Here is a 25,737-nt window from a genome sequence, read left to right on the forward strand (position 1 = left end):
GTAACCACAAGTGTCTCTACAAGCCCGCCCGCTCACACCATTGATGTTCAAGCCTAAATGATCACAGCTACAGATGTATTCAGCTTGTCTTACCATTAGATCAACGTGTGGTAAGTACGGTAAGTGCTAAAGCCATAATAACGATCGGTGTTTAAATAATGCAAGCGGTATACGGTGTCTGAGTCCCTCTCCTGACCTACCCAGGGAAACTCCATATTTGGGAAAGACAAACACCCCTAACATTGCCCATATCTCGCCTCATCCACCCCACTCATCCAACCGACACCATCAACTAATCATTATGATCATTATACAAGTAGTTAAAGCCTATGCTCGCAAACGATGAAACATTTTACCGCTAGACTTCTACTGAGGATCTAAGTACTTGCTAAGTATCACGAATAACATTTTAAGTTAGGCACATTATATTAAACCTAGGCTATAAGGATATGGATCAACAATTATTCAAGTGGGAAAATTAGTGCATCAACATAGTATCTACCCATCATAACCCGATATCGACTCAAACTCGTGCATAACATACATAAAGCATATTTATCATATCATATCATATGAGATCCAAAGTATTGAGAGAAATATGCTTAGATGCTTGCCTTACTACTCAGGTGTTTGCCTTATGCTACCCGCGTAACACTCACAAAACTCTGGCAGACTGGCGTCACCTTCAACCACGGTCGTGATATACTCTGATTCTTCATTCACTAAAGAAGAATGGGTGCAATGATGAGCATGAATGAAATGCACAATGTATGCTACAATATGCATAACAACAACCTAAATGTGTAAGACATACAGAGGAATAACAAAACTTGTGATCTAAATAATACCGAAAAAGTAACAGGAGGCTAGAGACTCCGAGTTAAACTTGGAGTATCCGGGTTCTGGAACCTCCGGGTGAGGGCTCTCGGTTAGCTATTTTTGAAATAACCTGGAACCTCTGGGTGAGTCCGGATACTCCAGATTGGGCTGAACACTCCGGGTGGGGCTCTCGGCTATTTACCAGACCCTCTGGGTCGAGTTCGGATACTCCGAATTGGGCCAGACACTCCGGGTTAATCCAGACTATCTAGGTTTTGGCCGAGTTGAGATCTAAAGTATTTTCTGTGGCTGATTCAACTCGCATGCTAAATCTATTCCACCAAAACATGGATGTACACTATACAAATGGTTCTAGACTCGAATTGCATCCTAAATTGTCATAGTTCCTAAGGATAATTCAATAGGGTTTCTCTAGGTTTACCTAAAGTATCCGAGTCAATCCGGATTATTCTGGTTGTCCAAGGGGGCTGCTTCAAGGGGGGAATCTCGGTCAAATTGATTTGTGAGCTTCTCCAAGCCAAAGGGAAACATGTTTGAGAGAGTTTATAGAGTCTAGAACTCACTCACCAACCTAACAACATGATTCCTAACTCAAAACTCACTCAAATTCTCATTTTAGCTACAAAGCTCAAGAACTTTGCAACCGAAGCTTCAAACTCGGGATTCATCCAACCAAAATGTGCATCTATACCATGGGAGCCTAGGAGACTCACCCAAGATGCTTTGCCAAGCTTGGGGACCATTGGTTGAAGGAGAAAAAGCTCGGAAAGAGGAAGAACGCTGGTGCTCCTTGTGCTTCAACCAAGAATACCAAAAGACATCAAAACCGGCTCGAATCCTTCGGGAAACGAAAATGAATTAGATGGATGGATAGCTCTTGAGCTCGTGATATTGAGGTACTTCAAATTATCCTCACACATTATCTCAATGTGATATCCATTTTGTCGGATATCTTTAAAGCTCAACAGATTTCTTTGAGACTTGAAGGAATATAGTGCTTCGTGTATGTTTACTTTTATCCCCATAAGGTAATATAATTATGGCTCTTTCATAGCTCTGTATCAATTTAGCACTTCCAGACATATTATAAATAGTTGTATCTTATGTCACAAGATAAGAAAAATACACTTTACTCTTTAATATGGTATGTATTATTCCACTGTCTATAAGACATATATCTTCTTCATATACAGGCTCTCGAGCGAACAGTTCGTCCATTCACTTCAAAAGAAAATGTACTAATAAATACTAATACGTTTAAAATGAATTTATAAGTAGTGAAACAATATAGACATGAATGTTAAATACAAATAATAGAAATTATTCATTCATAGATAAGGTGCAACATGCTTTATTCCTACTATTATTACATCATATTTATTCATGCATGAAGAAATAAGTAACAACTAGATGATCTATTCTTGTGTGAAGAAATCAGCAACATCTAAGTGTTGCATCATCGTGGTCATGTTCTCCATAATCTTTGAAAATATCATTACCATTGCCGTTTGCAAAGTTTATCTCTATCTTTTTCTTTTTCTTCTTAAGTGATTCTTGATATAGATCGACAAGGTATTTTGGTGTACGATAGTTACGTGCCGAATGAGTTCTTACTCCACAACGGTGGTATGTATTTTCGGTTATTTTATCTTTCTCTTTATCTCACTTTTCTTACCTTTTATGAGGATTGACTGGGTTCTTGAGTTGAACACCATAATTTTCTCTACCACGGCCACACCCAAATCCATAACCACGACCACGGCCGCGTCCATGTCCGCGACCTCGTCCACATCCTCTATTTTGATTATCATATCTAGTTGCATTTACTTTTGGGAGTGGACTTAAACCACTTGGACGGGACTTGTGGTTTTTCATCAAAAGCTCATTATTTTGTTTAGCTACTAGTAAACAAGAAATAAGTTCAGAATATTTCTTGAATCCTTTCTCACGGTATTGTTGCTGAAGCAGCACATTTAAAGCATGAAATGTAAAGTATGTTTTCTCTAATATTTCCTCATCAGTAACCTTTTCTCCACATAATAACAATTGTGAAGTAATTCTAAACATGACTGAATTGTATTAAAAAATACTCTTATAATCTTGCAACCTTAGGTGCAACCAGTCATAACGAGCTTTAGGGAGAATTACTGTTTTCTGGTGATCGTGCATTTCTTTCAATTTGTTCAAAAAAAAAAGTAGATCTTTATCAGTAAGGTATTCAGCCTTTAAACCTTCATGAAAGTGGCGGCAAATAAAGATCATAGCCTTAGTTTTGTCTTGATCAGATGCTTTATTTTCTGCTTTGATTGTTTCACCAAGCACATTGGCATTCAAGTGAATTTCAGCATCTAGCACCTAAGGCAAGTAGTTCTTGCTAGTAATATCCAAAGCCATGAAATTAAGTTTGGCAAGATTTGGCATAGCAAACTACAATATATGAATGCAAAATATAAATATAGAACATAGACAATATATAAATTAAATAGACTAGAAATAATATCTTACCATGGAAAAGGATACGATGATCAGCAAAATATTCTTAAAAAAATGTAATTCATGATAGCTTATAGAGATAGTCGTGCTAATAACGTGTTATATACTAACTACTTATTGACTATCAAAAATTGATATGCAAGAATACAGAGAACAAAAAGAATAAAAGATAAAATCAGATATTTTTATTGTCTTCTATCAGATGTATACAAACTTCTATATATATATATAGCCATATAATATTGTTTCAAGAATGGATGCTAAGAGAGTTACATCATTAATGCTATGGAGGTTACAGATTTAATGGTATAGAAGTTATGGACATTCACATAAATAAAGATTTTGTATCAAAATCATCACAAAACTACACTTTTATGACTTGTTAAAAAAGTTACACTTTCTTTTATGACTTTTGTTTTTCAAAAAAGTTACACTTTCTTTGGCCATAAGTAGCACAGAGAGACACCTCCGTTACTTGGATAGCCCGGGCACACTTTCCGTTTTGCTAGGGTGACAAAAGACTTCTATGTATGCTCCCCAATATGTCATGTCTAAGTAGGAAAATAAATACTCCCTTGATTATAAATACATATCATTTTAATTAAGATAGATCTTCAATACATAACTTTGATCATTATTTTTTATTAAAAAATATGTATAAAATTAATTGAATTTATGATATTATAAAAGTATTTTTTAAGATAAAAATACGCATCTGGTTTAAGGTTTTCAAACTAAATATTTTGAAAGTTATTATTAATTAAAATTTTAAAAGTTTGATCGAACTTTTTTACAATGACATGTATTTATGATAGGAGTGAGTATGGAATATTTATATATATAAAAGTGGGGATGAACCTGGAATACATATTAGATTTTTTCGAATAGCCAAGAAAAATATTTTGTACATGTAAAAGGTCAGGATGAACCAGATATCGTAACCAGATATTGTAATCGTCGGCTGGCGCCGCATCGATCTGAGACCGGAGGAGGAAGCAGAGAAGAAACCGATACCGGCACTTCATTGCATTGCATATATAAGCTTTGCAAAGGCACAGCATCACTTTCTGCATCTAGGAAAGCTACTTGTCAATAATTTGGCGATTAAGCTAAGCTTCTACACAGGCTAGTGAACGGCGGAGGAATCATTGCATCTGCAGCCTACCCAGCACAACACCTCACTGAAATCGTCGCCGCTCTGCACTGCATTGCACTGCACTGCACTGGTCCCCTACATCTTTGGGTCCCGGCTGCGGCCGCTGGCTTGATAACTTTGACACCGATGATGTGGATCCGCATGATATCGACATCAGTGGAGTTCGTCCCTATCATATGGATTTATTGCCGTGCAACATGCTCATATTCCATTACAAAGTTATACTATGTGGCTAGAAAATTATGCGAGCCATTGCTTCAAAACATGAACCCCAAATCTCTTTTTTTTATCTTCCCTGCAGACCGAGCAACAGCAATCAACGGACGACGAACTAGTGATCCACGAACATTTGACCTCGGAATGTCGGTTGTGAAATTACAATAAGTGATATTGTTCACTCGGTGTGTATAATACTATTCTACACCGGCGCGCGTTTAAACCCGTGCTAGCTGCGCCGTGACACGTGGCCATTCAATCTAGCCATGCGTCAGCCGAGCCCACATGCACCACGCTCGGTCGCTCCGTGCACGTGTCGCTCGTCCTGTGCCGTTTGCTCAATAGTTGTTCAATATTTGTTATCTAGTAATTCTTTAGTAATTTTATTATAGGTAGGATGTTTTCAAATATTTACTATGATTAGGATACTTTAGTAGGTATCAGTAGTGCGAGAATTTACTATAATTTAGATTCTTTAGTAATTTTGCTATGTATTAAATACTTTCAAATATAAGTGTGAAAATTTATTATGAGTTAGAAATTTATTATAGTTCAGATGTTTAAAAAAATATGAAATCTTACTATGATTCGGATGTTTCAGTAGTTTTGTTCAGTAGTTATTTCAATAGCTGTTTAGTAGTTTTAAGTTATAAAAAAGTTGTTTAGTAGGGTCAATAATCGTCAGTGATTTTATATAGTAAAATTGTTCAGTAGTGTTATAGTTATCAGTAGTATCAATAGTTTGTTTAGTAGTATTAGTACTATGAACTTAAAACTACTAAACACTAAATTATTGGACATACTGGAATAACTATTCTACACACAGGGATGTAGAATAGTTTTGTAATGCTCAATAGTGTTTAATAGTTCAGTAATCTAGTAGCGTTTAATAATTTGTTCAATGGTATTAGTAGTACTAGAAACTACTAACACCTACTGGGCGGATACGTGGCGCAGGAGTAGGCGCGCTGGTCGAGCAGGCACGCCATGTGGCACACAATTGCACGCGGGCTAGGCCGGATGAGTGTAGAATAATTATCTTGTGTGTAGAATTACATTACTAAATTTATATATATATACATGTATTTTTGAGCTGCAGATTTTCTCTTTTTTGTATGAGATTGGTGACCTGATCTAGTTGGTGTGCAAGGCTAGCTTTTGGATGTGGTCCAATATTCCCAACGCTGCGCTGCAATTCACAGCATGCTACATGGCATGGCGCTAACTTTTGGCAGGGCCCTCCATCTTCTATTCACATGATGATTGCAATTCAATATGTCTATTTAAAAAGTAAATTTTATAGATCTTATTTTATAAAAAATTTCTCTCTTCTGTAATGATATGTGTCTTTCCCTATCTCTTATTTTTAACCTAGTTATTAGATCACGAGATGGATGAAGTGAATAAAATCTCACAAGAATCTTTCTGAATAATATTCTATAAAATTTGCTTCCACCTCTGTGCTCACTCCCTGCTCTGCTCTGCTATATCCTCGGCTCTGTGCTCTGTCCCTCGCCATATTCCTCCCAGGGAACGAGCCAGGATGCGTTGTGAGCAGCTGCAGACTTTGCAGAAAGATAGGCAAAAAACACGAAGAAGAGAAAACCTCAGTCCTCACACGCATAAGGGTTGCGTAAATTTCAGAAAAATCCATCTGGTTTAAATCGAATCACGCACAAGTCCTACGTGAACGGAATCCCCCCAAACGAGCCGTTAATTATTACAAAAACTTTGGAATTACCAAAGCACGCATGCGACGATGCCATGATCTAGTGAGTGCAACTTTTGATACAAGCGTGCACCGAGGTTTTAGTGATGATCCATGCACAAGAGTTGGATTACAAACCATCGCATGCTAATCCCTCGCCGTATCGACATGAAAAGATGTACTCCGGCTTTGGTTACTCTTAATAATCGTTCTTATTTGACACGACACGAGCCGGGGGTGATGATCCATGCACAAATTGCGTCGGAGCCGGCCGGACTCCGCCGACGTCGCAGTGCACTGGCGGACGCGCCTCTGCCTCTCGACGTCGTTGGGGTTTGACTCCGGCCGACCCAAGATGACAAGATTCTCTCGCCTCTCGATCTCATTCCTTCGTTTCACAAGGAGAGCACAAGCAGCAGCTTTGCTACTCAATTTGTTTTTCTTGTTCTTTTTATTTTGGACGGAAGGTTGGGTTTGATTGCAGGCCATTCTTAACCCAGCTGGGAAGAGCCACGAAAGAAGCAGATAAACTAATATAAGTCTACAGATTTTAGAGCGCACAAGTCAGTCGATGCCAAGGATGACTCAAATGTAACTGGATGATGTAAACGCTCAAAATTCTTTCAGTACATCAGGCATTGCGTAACGGTGCCGAGATGGGGTACAAAATTTTTGATGGTCAACAGACGGAGCAGAAGGCGGCTAAGGTACATCAATATCTTTTGCCCATTTCTTCTTCCCTGCATCTCCGGCCTTTGTCTGCATAACAAGTCCAAGAAAATGATTCATTACACGAACAAGATTTTAAGTCCATGTTTGGAACACACGAATAAGACAAGAGCCAACATAATCCCAGGCAGAAATCTAGTAAAATCCTCACATTCCAAAGGAGCCCTGATTACCACGACACGGCGATATGATTAGTAGTACAAGTTAGCATACCTTCTTTACACCCCGGATCTTCTTTGCCCTGTTCTTCCTCTCCTTCATCTGCTTGCGTGACTTCTCTACCTTGGTAGCAAGACCGTTCTGTGGAAAAAGAATCACAAAGTCAAAATTAAGCAAAGCAAACAACCATAGTATGGAGTACTATCGGTTTCCTTGTACATTTCTATGCTATGCTGGACTGCATTCATATATGAATCATTAAAGAAGAGGTTGTAAACATGTAATAGTAGTTGCATCGATGGACAAGGAAACTAGCATTAGTACCAAGCCACTAAAGAAACTAATCTCCATCACATTAAGCGCAGACTAAATTACGGCCAGGGCAGTCAACACATTGGGTCCAATTGACCGAAATAGTTGAATCCAAGATCAGTATCAGCTAAAAAAGAGCACCAGAAAAGACGTAGTTAAGAAAAGGGTACATCAAATATCAAATTGTTCCTTTTCAGGTTCGGTTTTATTGGCACATTGTTTGAGATGATTTACAAAGAAAGCATTATGTAGAATGCTATTTTGTTACCAAAACATACACAAATATGTCACAGCAAATAAATAAAAAAGAGGGAGGAAGAGCAGCTGGGCCTTCTTCCTTTCCCTTTCTGGACTGAGCCTGCCAATAGGCCCTCCTCCTTTCTCTCCCACTGGGCCATGTCCAGCCGCCTCCCCTTGTTTCTTTTCTGCTGCGGCCCAGTCGTGCTCTCTTTCTTTCGGGCCTGACCGAGGTCCACCTCCTCTTTTCTATGGGCTGCGCCAGCCCGAGCTGGCCCAAGGCCGGGCAGGCCGGCCCTTTCTTCTTTTCCTCACGTTGGCCCGGCCGCCGCTTCCTCCCGAGCACCCCCATCTCCACCCGAGCAGAGCCGCCTCCAGGCGCTCCTCTTCTATCAACATCAGTCCGAGCCCCAAAACGAGAGCTTCATATAAATTTTAGAACATATTTAGTTCACGTCTAAATTTATCATATCTAAATTTAATTAAATATAATTAAAAATTCTTAATCATAAGTGTGATAAAATCTATACTTCTCTACTATTTAAAAAATACTTCCTCCTATTATAAATATATGTCCTTTTAGACTTATATATAAGAATTAAGAAAGTAGGTCAAATGAACCTTAATACTCTTTATTTATTCTGAATTGAAAAAGATAATTTATTAATTTATGAGAGTGATGGTATTTATTAAACAAGGGTAAGAAGGAAACAAAAGAGAAAAAAGTGTATAAAAATTTGAGAATGACTTATATTACTTATATTTAGAGAATAGTTAAAAAGATTAAAATAATCTATATTTATAATTAGAGGGAGTAGTAATGATTTTCGCAGCAACCAAAACGTCCTACCTCTCCCTCCCCTCCCTCCACACTGACAGTTGGTCCCATCATAAATCATTCATGCGCTCCCAGTCCGCTCTCCTCGCATGCACGCATGCCCTCCAGCCGCTCCTTCTCCCCACCGCCGCCGCCCTGCCGCCGCACTCCTCCCTGACATCGTCACCGCTGCACTTCCTGAAGCGGCCGGCATCCTTCCCCTTCCTCCTCTCCCTCTTCGTGCTCCTCACATGGCTCTCCCTCCACTTCCACCGCCCCTCCCCTCCACCCTCCCTGGGCGACCGTCCCGCCGTCGCCCGCGACCCCCAAGCCAACCTCATCCGCTTCCCTGCCGCGCTCCATCCCACGCCCATCGCCGCTGACGGGCGCGGGTGGCTCCTCGATCCTGTCGCTGCCATCCGAGACGCCAGCCTCCCAGGTGAGCTCCCCCTCGACTGACGCTTCCTATACTCCTGTCCTTTTGTGATCGATTGTACCCTCTCCGCGTGTTTGAGGACTGCGATTGTGCTCGATTAGAGCCGTGATGCTGCAAAGTACTGCTGATAATGCTGTAAGAAGCGTTGGTAGAATAGCAATGTTGGATAATGTGGTAGAATGTGAGTAGACCACATCGCGTTAATAACAATTGAAGTCGATCTGCCTGGATGCACAAACGGAACAGATACTGTTTCTCTGCAAATTTGTAGATCAGGTTTGTTCCGTTGGTATTTAATGGTGAAAGGAAGAGCTGATGTTCTGGTTATGAAGCTCATAATTGTACTCAAAGTTGAGTCATAATTGTATTTGGACTACATCCAAGTTCTACATGTGAAGTGACAGACTTTGGCTAGACCATTCTTTTGAGAACGTTGATCTTTCCATCTCTTTTCTTTTGGATTAGCAATCCCTCTCAAGCCAAGGAGTTATTGAAATGCAGGCTAAGAAAGCTGAGGAGGATATCAACGTAAAGCCTATACTGAAGAGGAAGGAGGAGCAAGGCGATTCAAAACCAAGGAAACGTGTCAGGTTCGATGCTTGTGTTAAGGACCCAGAGTCAGATTTTTGAACACGATGAAGATTCTCCTATGGTTCCTCAATCCATGGATTTTGTTACAGAAAAGGTGAACACATCCGCTCCATCTGAATCTCCTGGGGTTCCTGGCTACGTTAGGAACCCTTCGAAGTACGCACGTTACACCCTGGATGCACCAGAGGGCAATGATGAATCTAACATGAGAGCTCTTGCAGACCTGCATGATCTGTTAGGAATATCAGATCCCAACAAGGGTGCATCAGAGGTCCGATCTTTGAATTATCATATTGTTTAAAAAATGAAGCTTAGGTGAAAACAAAGTTAGGATGCACCTGTTAGGTGAAAACAAATTTGGACCTGCTTACTATTTTATACCTTAGAAGGATGTTTTTGGTTGTATAGTTATATTTTGTTCATGGAAGCGGTTCATGCAACACAGCAGCAGGTGTTTGCTTATGCATGGAGAGAGTTTAAGCACACATTTTCCGTATGTTGCAGTCACTATCCTGACGATCATCTCATTCTGGAAGATGAAAACGGAAGAGTTACACTTGCAGGAGCCATACCTCCAGCAGCATATGTGACTGGTAAGCTTTGCGCTTTCACTGAAAATTCAAAACAATGCAATCAAGGCTTCTTCCTTTATTACTGTAGAATTTCTTCTATGTTTTTACCAAATATATGATCTTGCTGACTCTGCCCCCAAAAACTTGTTGCCTGTCAATCATGCTCAACCATCAATCTTCGCAGGAGTTGTAGTAGCTCTCTATGGGAAGGAAACAAGTGCCGGCAACTTTCTTGTTGAAGATGTTCTCGAGGCTGGTCTTCCTCCCCAAACTGCGTTGTCTAGCGCAAGTAATATTCTCCACATCGCCCTGTGCGCACTTATCAACATTTTTTCCTAAATTTTAAGGGTGAGAAAATTGCTTTGAAATTGCATTTACTTTGGTTACAGATGAAGACAAATATGTGGTATTTGTGTCAAGGTTGAGTGCTGGAAGCGGCACATTCAATCATCTGCAGTTCCAACTTCTTATTGACCATATCATAGGGCATTTGAATGATGAGAATGTATGCTATTTGTCTTTGTAAAGTGTAATCTATTATACTCAATAGAGACATGAATTTGGATAATCTTCTTTCAAAATTACTCAGGAGCAAACCATAGCATCAAATATAGTACGTGTTGTGGTGGCTGGGAATTCAGTGCATATTTCACCAAGGTTCTTGAATGGTCAGGTAATGGCATTGCATTTCACTTTTTTTTTGTGGCACTTTATCCTGTTGCTTTAGCATGTTGTACTAACGGATGCTTTCAATATTTCAGATGTTAACATCAAAAGATCAATCTAGGATAGCTGAACCAATCAAGGAACTAGATATAATGCTGACCCAGGTTAGAACTATTTTTTCGCATCAATTTAGTCATTGCAACTAATCTGATCTGACATTGACCTTGATGTAATCCATGTCCTTTGCAGCTTGTGGCATCATTGCCTGTAGATATGATGCCGGGATGTCATGATCCGGCAAATTTTTCTTTGCCTCAGTAGGTGGGCTTTCGATATGAATAATACTTGTTGATTTGTATTACTAGCACTTAAGTGTATGTTTTGTGCATGCATGGCTAGCTCATCTCTTGCTTACATGCAGCCTTTGCATAGATGCCTTTTCGCTGGAGCATCCACCTATAATACTTTTTCGCCATGTTCAAATCCCCATCAATTCGAGCTTGACAACGTCCAGTGAGTGTCAGTCCTTTGACTTTCCTTGGGATTATAGCAACTTGGAGGTTTAGAGGCAAGAAAGTTCTATATTTAGATTTATTGGAACATCTCGTCAGAACATAGATGACCTCTGCAAGTACTCAGATGCCAAAGACAAGCTGGAGTTCATGGAAAAAACACTAATATGGAGCCATCTTGCTTCGACTGCTCTTAGGTAACTCTTTATCTCCAGTCCAAGTTGGCATGCCACCTGTGCCTGCCTTGGATTTAATGTCATCTTATGTAAATTTTGTTTCCGTTGCAACGCACGGACACTCAACTAGTTAGTCTAAAAAAATTGAGTATATGACATGTGAGCCAGAAGACTAACAAAGTGTAGCTTGCCACAGTTTTGACAATCAACCAAATAGCTACCTAAAAATTTATGAGATGACTAATCTTAGACGTGGCAAACTTATACGCGAACTAAACATGACCTTAATCTCTTCTTTATCTCCAATCTGCATGCTATCTCCAACGGATTCGTTTCTATCTCCTCAAATCCTAACGAGCTTGATGCCTCTGCCTATAAGAGGGGATCGATCTCTACAGAGAAGGGGGCCGAGAGGAGAGGAGGGCAGAGCCCTTGCCTGCCGTCGCCCTCGCGCCGCCGAGCCTAGGCCACCACCCTGCTGCTGGTCATGGACTTGAGCCACGCCAGGTCCCTGCAGCCGCTTCCATCACCGGAGAAGAGGCACACACCATAGTCCCTTGCCGCCCTGCCGCTGCACCAAGAACCCGGCAGGAGGCATCGGGCCTGGTGCCATTTGCCCGAGGGGAAGGCTGGGCGGAGCCCTTGGCCAAAGGCCTGCCTGTCGTGCCCCTACTTCTGCTCGCGCCACCGAGCCCGGGGCGGAGCCCCTGCCGCCCTCCGAGTCCTGCGACCGACGTGCCGCATGGCCCACTGAGAAGGAGAGCGCGGAGACTTTGCCGGATTGCGACCCCTGCCGCCGATGACCAGTGCCATCACCGCGCCTAGCCCGGCCTCTCGCTGCGTTCGAAAGCGAAGCCGAGGAGTCAGTCAAGTGTTGTGGCCCTCTGCAGCCTGACAGCCGCCATTGATTCCTAGTCGCCATTTGCCATCACCGTCCTCTTGCTGTGATGGCGAATCACGGGTCCATCATCCTCACAGGTGAGTTCAGTAGTGGTGTATACGCTTGTGCCCCTTCCTGCGATTGCTGCTATGTTGGGCACCATCGCGTTGCCCCGGCCGGCCATCATGCCGTCGCCATCGAAGTTCTCACAATCTATTTGTTATTTTGTCCGACGTATGGAGTGTTGCTGTTGTTCCAGTGGGCTGTTAGCTGACCACTCTTGCTCTCTGTCTGTGTACCGTTGTGCTTAACCTGGAGCCCAGCCGCTGTGTCTCTACCCTTGTGTTGCGCGCCATTGTGCTTGGACTCAAGCTTGGCCGTTGTATTCTTCTCTGTCTTTGTGTTGTGCGTCGTTGAAGCGTATGCTTCGGCCGCTGCGGCTATCAGCTATGTGATTGTCTGATGACCAAGTCTGCTCTGTTAATGGCTACCATAGTTCTATTGTTGAGGCCATTGGTGATATCCTGCATAATTAGTTGCCCCTTTACTGCTGGTCTTGCTACCAAAGGCCTGATGATAGCATTGGCTTGTGGCTGGTTGTTCCTTCTGCTCCCCGAAGGCTGATGCCCTTCTATCATCAGTTTACCCTTGATGTTTTGAGCATTATTTCTCATATTCTGTTATCAGACAATGATATGTTTATGTGGCTTTGACTGATGTGGATTGCCCATGATACCCCTATTGTGCTATTGCTCGATAGCCTGACGATGCATGCCTGATGCCTTTGTGATCTCCCAGATGCCTCTATGGCTCTTTACTGCCATGATGCCTTTGTGATCTCCCGGATGCCTCTGTGGCTCTTTACTGCCTTTGTGGCTGTTTTGTGCTAAGCTTCGGTATCGCCTTTTGTGGCTGGTATGAGCTGAGCACTATGGTTGCTTGTTGCCTCGGATGACCGATGAAGTAGATACTGAGGTTCGAGGGGGTTAGTGAGCTAAGCACGGCAACAGGCTCCCGGTCGCGACCCAGCTGCTGCACCGGTTGAAGGTACGTGTCGTGACATGCTCCTAGCTCACCTTTGTCGCCTTTACACTTTGTTGAGGGCACTATTGACCGATGATGCCTCGGGTTGCCTAAAACAGTCCATGATACGATATTGAGACCATCTTTTCTTTACTTCTAACATCATCACTTTGCTTTGTCTTTGATATTTGTGACTACAACCATACAGACTCGAAGACGACCTCAAGACGACGACCACCAGCGCAGCTTAATCGGAGGTAGTCTGAGGATGGATGTAATTAACCGGAGTCGCTTTACGAAGCCTCAGGAACCAAGACGAAGCAATCGCCAGATGCGAAAGACAGTCAGATTAGCATGTATGTTTGTGGAGTAACACGTTGTAATATGAGAAATCATGTACTTTATGCATACTGGCACGCCCGCATTCATTATATTCAAGTTTGCATTACAAGTTCAATATTTCCGTTACATCTTCTCTTGTTCTTTGTGTATACTTTATGCATACTGGCACGCCCGCATTCATTATATTCAAGTTTGCATTACAAGTTCGACGCAAGTTTATTGTTCGCGAACACATTACTAACTGCTAGTACACTGAACTACAATAACCTATATACACTGGTGGTATTTTCTAGTACACTTAAAATGGAAGCCCAATAACATCATGCGTGCATTAGTGATGCATATGTTGTAAACATCTAACAGTAGATGCACTGATGGACCAGGAGAATGGCATGCTAAGAAAAGCAGAAAACTAATCTCCATCCCATTATGCACAAATTAGACTACTGCCATGTCACTTTAACACATTTGCTCCAATTGACCAGAGTTATGTCCTGTGCGCGCAATACAAAATGACAAGAAAAAAAAAATCCAATGGTCAACATTATGAGGCAATCTCAAACAGGGAGGCAGAAATACTATCATTTTTGAAGTATTGGACATGGCAAGGCTCCATTTAGTTGTAAGTGGTTTGCAAGAATAACTAGCGATATAATACCAGTCATGGATATATTTCTCATCTAGAACTAACATTAGTTAGCCAGATCAATACTCCACAAGAAATTGCTAAAGCTCTGTCACGAGCGGTCTAATCCTGGAGCGCAGCAAGCCAAAAAAAACTTAATCATCGGCACTAAACTACACTAACACAAGGAAATAGCATTTTGAATCGAATGCATCAACTATAGAAACTATTATATGACAAGATTTTAGCTTTTACCGCTAGTGCATTCTACTTGGAATGGAAGCCTAGAACTCAGAGCGGATCGGTGAGCCAAAGTCGGGGGAGAAGAAGAGCGTACCCTGATGAGCCTGTACTTAGGCTCGTCCTTCTTGGCTGCCTCGAGGTTGTCGTAGATGAGACCGAATCCGGTGGACTTGCCGCCTCTGTAGTAGGTGCGGAACTTGAAGACGAAGATGCAGTTGGGGTCCTTCACCTCGAGCACGAAGATGCAGTAGGTCCTTCGCCAGATCTAGGGTCCTTGAGCTCCGCCTGCAACAGCCGATCGCACGCATCAGCCTCACCACGCCTCGCCCGAAGGAGATATATCGCCAAGGCTACGACGAGCAGTACCTTGGAGACGTTGGCGCGGCCGGGGTGGAGGACCTCGAGCACGAACTGCTTGCGGGAGAGGAAGCGGTTGGTCATGAACTTGCGGGTGCGGAGCGTCACCGCGGGCGCCACCTTCGTGTCCGCCATGCTTGATGCTGCCTGCCTGCGTCGCACGGTATTAGCTTCGCCGGAGCTAGCCCGCGGGGGCGCTTAGAGGCGGCGGTGAGTGGCGGCGGCGGCGGGGGGAGCGGGGCAGTTAAGGTGAAATCCTAGTAAGTCTTTGCGGGTGGGGCAGGTGGGCCGAATGGCGGGTTTTGGTGGGCCTTCGTTGCAGTCTAGAGAAAGATGGGCTTTAAAGTCTCGATGGGCCGATTTCGGACAGCCAGGCACTACTAGGCCAGTTATAGCAGGGCTTCAGCTCCAGCTCCCAACTTAACCGCAGATCATGAGTACGTAGGTTAAGATAAAAAAAAATTAAATATCTATTTTTAATTTAAAATATAAATAAAATAAATTAATCAAGCGTTACTTGTGTATGTTTAATTGTAGCTCTACAAATTCGTGAAGCTACGAATACATCATTCCAATAATTTTTTAAGCTGCAGCTATATCAAACGAGCTACTTTAATTAGGTGGTGTGCTCCATCATCAATTACATCACGCCAGATAGTCTTGCGAAAGAAGTCCAAAGGCTGTTGTTTCTGGCTGGATCGATTCCCGGACTTTGTAACCATCTATGAGGCCAACGATTTGGCTGAGACAGATGTGTAATGGAACTTGTGTCCACTGGATCAGAAAATGCACCAAGCCAGCATAACTGCAGACGTCTTAGAGAGAGAAAATAAAAATAAAAACTGCATGTGAAGCAGGTGCTTCGATCTGGCTAGGCCAGACTAAGGTACGGATCGCACAGTAGAAGAACGGCGCCCACAACTGAAACCTGCGGTTGCACGTGAAGCACGAGCACAACTAACGGTCTCATCACCTAGTCACCTGCGAGTCAGCCACGAGCAAACTAATAAACGACCACGACGTGTTAATGCCTACACAGACACTCTCCGGCCGCCACAAGCGAGCTTACATGTCGCCGGCGGCGTCGCTGATTGCGGTGGGCTTCCTGCTCTGCCCCTTCGCCGTTCTCATGCCGTCCGGCCATAACCTCACCGCGCTGCTGCCGGAGATCTGCGGCCTCCTGGGCTCCCTCTACCACCACTGCCGGGACGAGTATTTCTTCCTGCTGGCCGCGACCGCCCGCCGGCGACGGCGTTCCTAGCTAGCGGCATCGATGAACCGTCTCAGGTGGCCTGTACTCGCTGCATGGACGGCGGGGGTGCATGTCCTTCTAGCTCATGAGTTCATCAGGTTAGCTGACTTAGTTCATCTTAAGGTTTTGATATGAAATGATTTTCGTCAGTTCATTTTTATCTGCATCCCGAAAGAAAAAAACTTTTTATCTGTTTGTGGCTTGCTTGTATTGACATGTGTTAGCGTGATTCTTGCGCTGTGCACATGATCTGCGACGGCCTACGGCCTATTCTTCTGGGCGGTTCCTTGCTACTCGTCTGGGTGCCACCCAAGACCGATCTCTATTTGTTAGAGTTAGTTAGCAATTAATTAACACAAACGGGCACATGTAAATCAGCTATATATTCTCTGATCGAACTTAATGCAAATTAGTCAGTTAAATCTAGACTCTTTCATGATTTCAGAGTGCGTTCAATCCACTATTGATAGCATGTTCGCATATGCTGCTTCCACTGCCATGGCCACCAATTCAGCCCCCACTACTTCTTCTGCCCCACCCTCCTCCCCTAATCACACCGGGGCTAGCCCACCTATGCCTCTTGCTGTCTGTCACGTCCTCAAGTGTTAATCTCTTAGTTAAGTATTCATGAGTATTATTAGTATCATGTTTATTGTTTTGAGCAATTTTGGCTTGTAATTTAATGTGAACCAAAATTGTTAAAGTTAATCTTAGATGGTGCCTTGTGAAGCAACTCAGGAAGTTGCTATGAAAACTAGGGTTAGAAACAATTTTAGAAATTAGTCTATGACATGTGAGAAATAGTAATGAATTTTTCCAAATTTTTAGAAAATATTGTGAAGGCATAAAAATTACCACAAGTTAAACAAGGTTGCATGTTTGAAGAATTTTAGTTCAAATTTGGCTCAAACTTATTGGGTCGAACAAGTTAAAATGAGTTGCACATGAATTTAATTTCACACAAAATTTGTCCCGTAATTTTTAGACTACGAGAAGGTTTTTCTTTTGGATTGGAGAAAAGATTAGGATATTTTCTTTCGGCCTGCTACTATTCATCGCATATCCCTCCGCTCTCTGGTCAGCCACCATTGTTGACCGACGAAGCCGGCAAACTAGCCACACCGTCGAGTCACGCTATGGAGCCCCTTCCCGGGAATTCGGCGGCCGTCTTTATCCCCATGCCCCCTCTCCTTTTTCTCCCTCACTTGCTCTCTCCCTGCTACCCCTCCCCATCGCAGAGCGCATACACAAGCAGCAGCGTCGCCATGCCGCCCTCTGCTCGCACCCAGCTGTCGTCGTACGCACGTCTCCTACGTGTAGCCGCCGCCGTGTGCGTTGTTGTCGTTGCCGGTGCGTTGCCACATAGCTCCACTGCATAGCTCCACCGCGCGCGCGGCTCGCCAGTCACGCCCGTGCGTCCTCCCCAGCTCCTCTACACCGCTCGCGCAGCGCGCTCCCCAACCGGCCTTCACCGACACTCGCGCGTCTCCCACGCCACCGCGTGCGCTCGTGTGCCGTCCGCTGCACCTCTGTCCTCCGCGTCCGCCCAGCGCCGAAGTCCCTCCACCAGAGCGCTTGGCCAAGGAGCCCGCCGCAGCTGAACTTTCCGTCAGTCGGCCGTCTCCTCCCTGTCCCGGCCTGGCCTTAAGCCAAGCACGCTGCCACCACGTCGCGTCGTCGTTGTTCGTCCACGGTGAGCCCCCCTCTCCTCCTTGCTCCCTGCCGAGCAGTTGTTGTGCCATGCTGTCCTGCTCGCGTGTCATGCCATCGTGCACACAGCAGTGCTACCACTGGCCCGTCTTCTCTCCTAGCGCGTCGCCTTTCTCCCTCCACCGGCTCCCCTCTCTCCCTCCGGTCTCCTCTCTCTCTCTCTACGAGCCCCACACACACGCCCGAGAGACCACTGGGAAATCACCCGGCCTTATCCCTTTGAGCCTCCTCACTGCCAGTGGGCTCCGCCGACTGGTCTGGCCTCGATCCACCTGCCTGGTCCATTGTGGACCATCCACTTGAGCCCACCCTCTGGTCCACACCCATGAGCCGAGTCCACCAGGCTAGGTCTCACCAACCGTGGGTGTGGCTAGCTGGGGCTGGGTACAAAAAGTTTTTGAGGCATTTTAGATATTTTTGTTAGTTTAGTTTAGGAAATTTGCGAAATAGAATATTTGTTCAACTATTAAATTGATAGAAACTGGTAAAATGCATAGAAAATTAAATATTACTCTAAAAATTGTGAAACCAATTTTGTCAGCTTTGTATTATCATACGCTACACATTAAAAATACTAGGAACTATGAAAAAATGTACTGGAATTTCTATGACTAATGAAATATGTTTAAACCTTCATTATTTCATAAATAAATATTGGGAACTCCAAAATTGATGAAATCAATTTTGTTAGCTTATTAATTGATTCTCTGCTCATTAAAAATAATCAACCTCATGTTAAGTATAAATTAATTTTTTAATTAGGTTTAAGCTTTGTGTTAAGGTTAATTAATCCAGGAAATGATTAGATGCTTAACGATAATTCAAACTAAGGAAAACCTTTAACCCTTTAAAACTTATGCATGATGCATTGCATCTCTACTGTGGTCATACACTGTGAAGCCTCTTTCATTGCATGTCATTCATGCTTATCATTGCATGTGTTCTTTTAGTGAACGAAAGTCCGGAGCATGACGTGAGCGTGATCGAGGACAACACCAACCTTCTGTATTTCTGTGAGTTCTGTGCGAGAAGTATCGGACAAACCCCGGAGCAACAAGGCAAGTATCTAAGCATACTGCACCCTTTATTCAAATTGAATGGAATCTAAATTGATAAATTATGCTTTTGTATGTTTGCATGTGTTGAGTCCAGTGTCGGACTGATATGGGTAGAACCTATGTTGATGCATTGTCTCTACCTTGACTTATTGATGAATCCTTATCCTTGTAGCCTTGATGATATAGTTGGTGTCTAGCTTCAAGAATTCTCAAAATGCTTAGCAATGCTTAAGTCCTCGGTAGAATTCGAGCGACGGTGCTGTCATTATTCGCGAGCCTAGGGCTTAATCACTGTTCACAAATACAAAGGTGAGGTTGAGATGATGGTTGAGATGTGAGACTGAGGGGAGATGTGGGCGGTGTTAGGGGTATCTTCTGCCCAGGAGGAGCCCTCTGAGTAGTTCGGGAGAGGAGCTCGGATGCCACAGACCGCTTGCATTGTTTAAGGCCGTCCATCGGTGTAGTTGGCTATAGCACTTTCCGTACTCACCGCATGTTGATCTAATAGTAAGGTAAGCTGATTATCATATGACGTGCCAACACTTGTCTTGCGGCTCTATGACGCGTAAGAGAAAAAGAAAAGGAGAAGCAAGGTGTCGGAGAGCCGAAGCATGGCCGAGACTTGCTCGCGGTAACCCCGGTGCCATAAGGGCATTGCAAGTGGTGGTTCTGAGTATGAGAAAGGTGGACATGAGTCCTTCTTGTGTGTACTTTCATGAGTAGCACAAGCCGAATGATGCTCGAGTCGTGTGGGTAAAGTTGTACCCTCCTGCAGGATGTAAAAACATTTCAAAATGCCGCGATCTCGGTCATGAGCATGCTTCTATTCATTTGCATCGGTCGTAGAGTTTACGAATGTGGGATAAGATTATGGTATGATGGAAATGGTCGTTCGTTTTTGTTGATGAGATACTATGGTTCCTATACATCCATGCTCAACTTGTGGTTTGTAGGGTACACTAATATGTCGGTTATGTATAGATGCTCACACGTAGTTGTCCAGATTGCTTACTGCATATGTTTTACTTAACCATGTGGTCTTACTCTTGCTAATAGCTCAATGCATGATCTTTAGAGTCGGGCTATTTATATGTACCCTATATGGATTAAGTCTTGCGATTACCTTCGTACTCACGCTGCTCTTTTAGGTTCTCCTGGTGAGGGTGATGCGGTGTTTTCCTACTTCGTGCCCGCCGATGTAGGTGGTGGGCAAGAGTAGTGTATCCTACTCTGGTGAGGTGTAGCTTTTGAGGTTGAGCCTGAGGGCATATGGATCCACTCTCCTTTTGTTGTTGTTAAGGTTTTAATCTTTCGCTGCATAGTTTTTCTTTGGGTAAACTGTTGCAAATGGTTGCATGCTTAAGAACTTGTATTATAACTTTAATTGCTCGCTCTTTCTTAAGCTATGTTGTGATGTACATGTTGGAAAGGCATGTGTTCCGATCTTGGACATAAAACACGTGCGGGTACTACTGGGATGGTATTCTGGTTAATCACTGAGGTCATGATTATGAATAATGATCCTCCTAATGATTAATTAGAATACTGTTGGACAATTCCTCACACTCTCCCTCCTGTCCCCTCCTTTACTATAGAAATGTCAACATTCGCTCACATATTTCGATCACGCTCGATCTCTCCGAGTCTAACTACACCCAGTGGCATATGTTTTTTTGACACGGCCTTTGGCAAGTTTGCACTCGGCACCCACATCAACATCACCTCCTTGCAAGCGTCGGTCGATTTGCAATGGATCATTCACCATTGTCAACTGGCTCTACACCACCGTGTCCGAGGAGATTCTCGACCTCGTCATGAAGCCAAATAGCTTCGCTCATGACGTTTGGCGTGCCATCGAAGGGCTCTTCTGTGACAATCGTCTTGCTCGTGCCATCTCTATTGAGGCCAAGTTTCGGAGTCTGTACCAAGGTGATCTCACAATCATGCTTTATTGTTCACAACTCAAAACACTTGTAGATGCCTTGTGTGACATCGGCCAAGCCATTCAAGAGGGAAATCAGATCCTTAACCTCTTGCATGGGCTCAATCCAAAATTTTCTCCACGTTATCCTAGTCATCACTGCAAAGACCACCTACCCTTCTTTCTCTGTGTTCGTTCCTCTCTCCTATTGGAGGAACTTCAAGCGAATTAGCCTGACAAGTAGGATTGCAACTGAGGCCATGTTTGTTGGTCACACAACAATGTCAGAATCTAGTGGTGATCACACCACTAGGACAAGTGGCACCAAATTCAAGCCGAAGAAGAAGAAGGCCCCCTGTTCATCCAACAATAGGTCCTCTGCCTTTTGGGGCCAACCTCGAGCATCCCTTGCTTCTTCCTCGCCATGGACACCCAACTTCAACCCATGTATGGGCATGGTTCGTGCCTGGCCCATGCCGTGGCTTCCACCAACCACCGGCATTCTCAGCCCACAACAAGGCGCACTGCCCGCCCAACAACAAGCTCTGACGGCCTCTACATCTCCTTTGTCGGCATATGCTTTCATGCCACAAGCCTAGGATCAGACCACACTGCTCTACACCCTAAGTAGTGCGGGCATCGCCATCACCCTAGACGGAAGCTCATCCGAGTGGTTCTTGGACACCAGAGGCTCCTCGCACTTGGCTTCCAACCCAGGTATTCTTCTATTTCCCCATCCTTCCTCTCACTTCCCAATATCATCGTCGGCAATGGCCATTCTCTCCCTAACACTCATTTTGTCACGAATGTTCTCCCCACCTCCTCTAGTCCATTACTGTAATACTCAAAAATTTACAAAATTCAGAAGTAGACCGCGGGACCAATGAGGGGTACAAAAGTAGATGCCATTTTGCTCAGATGGACGATTGAAGACTGCGGATGTGTAGATCTTGTTGAGATGATTCTATTTTTTATTTAATGTCTCGTTTAGACACTCGATGAATACGTAGCGAGCCCAATAAATCTAGAGCATTGGATAGAAAAGAAAAAATGAAAAAGAAAAGGATAAGGTCTGGTGGGATCCGTCACCACCCCAATCCCGACCCAAGCCATCCCGATGCCACACACCCAAACCCAGACCTAGCCACCGCCCACCTTCACACTACCAACCACCGCCGGTGCCCTCCGTCGTCCGCACCACCGCACCATGCCTAGTCACCAATCGGCGTGCCCCGATCGACCAAGGCCGAGGGGACACTGTATTATTACAGCCACTACACTCTGAACTAGTATTTTATGGTATATTATTTCATAGAATATTCTCATAATAATCTTGGGGTATTATAGCCACTACACTATTACAGGTTATGTCATCCCAGGATGTGACACGTGTCTGCTAGTACATATGTCAACTAGCCCTTCAATAGCGTGGATGGCCACCTTCAGGCTTTTCTTAGGCCTCGTTCCCTTTGGACTCTTCGTCACTCATATAGTGGTCCTTCGCTCCTTGCTATGCCTTTGGTAGCCCTCGTCCTTCCGGCTGAGGCGTGGGGGCCCTCAGACCTTTACTCCTCGTCGGGTGGCTTTTCCGGCTTCATTGATGCATCTGGTGACTCTCACCCTTCAGGACTGAAGACTGGGCCTTCCTCTTAGCATCGGTTGTCCCTTTGGCTTCGCCTCTGCAAGACAACTTCATAGAACTCTTGTTATGTTAGCCCTGCTAATTCCTGTCTATGGTTAGCCGAGGTTGGGTGAAGTTAAATGGGAGGACTAACATGGTATCATTCCCCCAACAGAAGGCAAGGGGCAAAGGGAGAAAGAAAGAGAAAGAAGAAGAAAGAAAGAAAGACAGAAAGAAAGAAAGAAGAAGAAGAAGAAGAAAAGAAAAAAAAGAAAGGAAGGAAGGAAGGAAGAAAAGGAGGAGGAGGAGAGAAGAGAAGAAGGAAAGAGGAGAGCATTTCGCGAGAAATCACCGAAATCCATCATCGATTCAACATCCTCACCACGAAGGTGATCCCTAATTAGTCCTTAGATGCTTGTAGATCAGTGGGGATGATTGATTCCATCGTCAAATTAGTGATTTGGTCAATCCATTGCGCGTAGCAACTTATATTGAAAATTGAGGCTTAATTGGTGCTGAATTCGACCAGAAGCTTAAAATAAAAGTTATATATCTCGTCGATAGCTTTCTTTTAGCACTGATCTTGTTCAATTTGGATAAGTGGTTTAGGAGTAATTGATAAAATAGTAATTTTGTCCATCTAGATTTAGTTCGCACGGTGTTTTTGTTCTTCGCTCTTTGACCTCGTTAGAGGATGTTCGTACTCGATGTCTTGCAAGCTAAGTGGTAAATGTTTTTTCGTAGCCTAAGATGTCATGTTTATAGGGCTTCAGGAGTAGGAGCGTGTGTCTTCTTTTGTTTATGTTGTTGCGATGTCTTGGTGCGGTGCTAATTATGCGCTTATTTAGGTGGTGCCACTTCAGATCATAGCTAGTGCCCACCTTCATCGCCGATCAGGCAAGTGGATGTAGTGGATGGATATGCTTTAACTGTTATTTTGTTGCCTCCACCCTTTTAATTGCAACACATAGAACTAATCTAATAATTTGAATGTGATGCATGTACTTTATTGCTTACCTTTTTGAAGTGTATGTTATTTTTGAATTATGAAGTGCAGGAAGCGAGATATGTCGTTTGCAATTGTTCATTATTATAGTATGCAATTCTTGAAGTATATACATATCTTGGGATTTATGTTGTTATCTATGCATGAAGCATATCATAAGCATGCCACCTTGCATATTAAGTTTTGTCGCCGCACATTACCATGATTGTACCGGTACCACATCGTATGTTGCCTGCGAAGGGGTATGACGTGCACCCTTAAATTGTCCATGGAGGGGTAAGGGTGAGGAAGAGCATGTCATATGAATACATATGCATTCATATGGATGTATTTACTTTAATTGTATTGATGTCGTTCTTATATTGCAAGGAAGTCTTTAATACCATTTTGTATGATATTGCTATGGTGAATCATAGCTAGCGGATGATAGTATATGGTTGTTGATGTATTGTGAGGCTTAGTTATATTTTTCAGATATTGTTAACCTATTCAGCTTCTTATATTTATTAAAGATGAACACCTAATCAATTGTAGCTAAATAACTTGTTAAAACAATTCACTTGCTAAGATTTTTTAATCTCACTCTTGCTATCTTTCCAGGTGAGCCTTTAGGTGATGACAGAGCATGTGGGATGGGTAGCAGCATGTTTGTAGCTTGAACACCTCTACATTTTGTTTAGATATGTTGTGATGTCAATTTGGTGACTCTTAGTCACTTTGTTGTATGTTTGTGTCATTGGAGCCTGGTTGCATGTTGGAGGCATGTTCCTCTTTTGCTAGGATGCTTATATTGTTAGTGTGATACTGCGATATATCTATCTCTATCGTGTTGGTCAGTTAAACCTTAAAATATAGGGGAGGTGCTACCGAATTTTTTTAAGGTTTAGTAGCCTTGCAGGTAGATTATTAGCACTCCGAGCTTGTGGTGGTCCCCAGGGTATTACAATTACACATCAAAAACACATTATATTCCCCACATTTAATTAAAGAATTAGTCTATGTTCGTTCACTCACCCATGATAATCTGGTGACTATCGAATTTGACTCTTTTTGGCTTCTTCATCAAGGATCTTTGCACACGGGTGGATCCTTCAATGTAATAGCACTATCAAGTTGTATTCTGTTCCATCATCATCTTTGGTCGGCCTCTATGCCATAGTTGCCTTAGCTGATCTTTGGCATCAACAACCCGGCCATCTCATGAGAGCATCCCTCAATAAAATGATGTGGACATTTGATTTTTCCTATAATAAATCATCTTTTCACACTTGCCATGCATGCCAAATGAGTAAGCATGTGAAGCTACCATTTTCTCCCTCTACCTCTGTTAGCTACTACCCTTTTCAGCTAGTTCGTGCTGATGTCTGGACATCCCTAGTCATTAGCAATTCTACATACAAATTTTACTTGGTATTTCTTGATGTGTTACTCCCATTTTGCATGGACATTCCCGTTGTGGCAATAATCTAAAGTTTTTTTTTCTATTTTTCTGCACTTTTACACCTTTGTCTGCACTCAGTTCCACGACCCAATTCTATCCATCCAAACAAATAATGGTCACGAATTTGATAACCATGTTTTACGTTCTTTTCTCTCTTCTCACGGCATTATCTTGCGCCTCTCGTTCCCTTATACTTCACAGCAAAACAGGTAGGCTGAACGCATATTATGCACACTCAATGACAGTGTTCACGCCTTACTGTTCCATTCCTCTTTACTTACTTCTTTCTGAGCCAAGGCTCTTGTCACAACAATGTATCATTTAAATCAGCGACCTTGCTCGGCCACCGGTGCCACCACATGTCATGAACTTCTTCTTGGTTGTCCTCCTTATTATGACCATCTATGGGTACTCAACTGTCTTTGTTATCCTAACATAGCCTCTATTTCTCCAAACAAGCTATCATCGTGTCCTGCTACTTGTGTTTTCTTAGTATACCTAACTGGTCATCAGGAATATTGGTGCTACAATCTGACTACGTGTCGCATGATCACATCGCAGCATGTCCAATTTTTTAATCCTGCCTCCCGTTTCAGCCACATCAGGCACCACCCGCAACCATGGAGCAACACATGCCT

General features: G+C 43.3%; 2 pseudogenes; one reads left to right on the forward strand and one right to left on the reverse strand.

Annotated features, from left to right (window-relative positions):
• Positions 1-7,003: 7,003 nt before the first annotated feature.
• On the reverse strand, positions 7,004-15,345 carry LOC133918678 (small ribosomal subunit protein eS24z-like; annotated as a pseudogene).
• LOC133920194 (DNA polymerase delta small subunit-like) lies at positions 8,752-11,645 on the forward strand (annotated as a pseudogene).
• Positions 15,346-25,737: the final 10,392 nt, after the last annotated feature.

Source organism: Phragmites australis, chromosome 5 (genome assembly GCF_958298935.1).
Source record: "Phragmites australis chromosome 5, lpPhrAust1.1, whole genome shotgun sequence".
NCBI lineage: Eukaryota > Viridiplantae > Streptophyta > Magnoliopsida > Poales > Poaceae > Phragmites > Phragmites australis.